The following is a 1,756-nucleotide window of genomic DNA, read 5'->3' on the forward strand; positions in this document are numbered from 1 at the left end:
GTGTATTTGTCACACTTACAAGTTCAAGATCATCACACAAATTTAAATATTAGACAAAGTTAATCTGAGAAAACACAAAATGCAGTTTTCAAATGATGATTTAATTTATTAAGGGTGAAAAGATATCCACACCTACCTGGCCCTATGTGAAATAGTACATGACCCCTGAACCTAATAACTGGTTGTGCTACCCTTAACAAAAACGAATTACAATCAAGCATTTGTGATAACTGGCAATGAGTCTTTCACACTGCTGGGGAAACAAAACTGGCCACTTTTCTTTGCAGAGATGTTTTAATTCAGCCACACTGGATGTTTTTTGAGCACGACTAGCCTGTTTAAGGTCATGCCAAACCATCTCAATCAGATTTAACTCCAGACTTTGACCACGCCACTGCAAAACCTTCCTTTTTATTCGTTTTTTGGAAACCTTCAAATGAGGATTTGCTGGTGTGTTTCAGATCATTGTTCTGCTGCATATCCCAACTGTTCATGAGCTTCAGGGCACAAACTGATGGTAGGGGATTTCTCTTTCAGGATTTTCTGCTAAAGACCAAAATTTGTAATTCCATCAGCAAGTCGTCCAGATGCTGATGCAGTAAAGCATGGCAGACTACCACACTGCAACCACTGTGTTTGACCAACATTCTTTTTATGAAATGCTGTGTTCGTTTCATACCAGGTATAATGGGAGTCAAACCTTCCAAAAAAGTTAAACTTTTCTCTCATCAGATGACAGAATATTCTCCCGAAAGTCTTTGGGATCATCAAGATACTTTTTGGCAAATGTGAGATGAGCTTTGGCGTTCTGTTTGGTCAGCAGTAGGTTTTGCCTTGGAACTTTACCATGGATGCCATTTTTGCTCAGTCTCTGAATTATGAAAGCAGACCTTAACTGAGACAAGTGAAGCCAGCAGTTCTTTAGATGTTGTTCTGTTCTCTTTTGTGACCTCCTAGATGAATCATCAGTGTGCTTTTGGAGTGATTTTGGCATGCCAGTCACTTCTGGGAAGGTTCACTACTGTTCCAAGTTTTCTCCATTTGTGGATAATGGCTCTTACCATGGTTTGCTGGAGCTTGAAAGCCTTAGAAATGGCTTTGTAACCCTTTCCACACCGATAAAGAGCAAATGGACTAGTAATATAGCGCTTTTCTATTCTAATTGAGCATTCTTTTTTTAAACTAAAAACCTCATTCACTCAATCACCCACACATTCATAAAAAGCACGTTGTGTAACATACATTCACACTCCGATGGATGCATTGAGGGCAACTCAGGGTGAGGGTAACCCATGGATACTTTGACATTCAAACAGGAGAAGCTAGGAAATGACCTGGTAGAGCTACAATGTCAAGGATTCTCATCTGTTCTCGAGCTTCTATCTATCGTGGCACGATGCGTTGCTTTTAGAGATCTACTTCACTTTGGCAGAGATTTTATTTTTAAGTGATTTCTTGATTCAGCGGGTCTGGCAGTAATCAGGCCTGAGATGAGTGAGTACTGAAATTGAGCTCAGCTCCCCCCCAGAAAATGTAGTTAATCACAATGAATTCATGGTTTAACAAGGGATTCCTTTTTCACATAGGACTGTGTTTCTTCTTTCTTAACTTTCTTAACTTTTTTCCTTTAATAAAGAAAAATGATCATTTAATAACTGGACTGTTTTTCATTATGAATAAAACTGACAATTTAAATGATGTCTACATAAAGTGATCAGATATATAAAGAAGCCCAAAGAGAACATAATTAAAGTTA

Source organism: Pundamilia nyererei, unplaced genomic scaffold, assembly GCF_000239375.1.
Source record: "Pundamilia nyererei isolate P.nyererei 1_Seehausen unplaced genomic scaffold, PunNye1.0 scaffold00018, whole genome shotgun sequence".
Lineage (NCBI taxonomy): Eukaryota > Metazoa > Chordata > Actinopteri > Cichliformes > Cichlidae > Pundamilia > Pundamilia nyererei.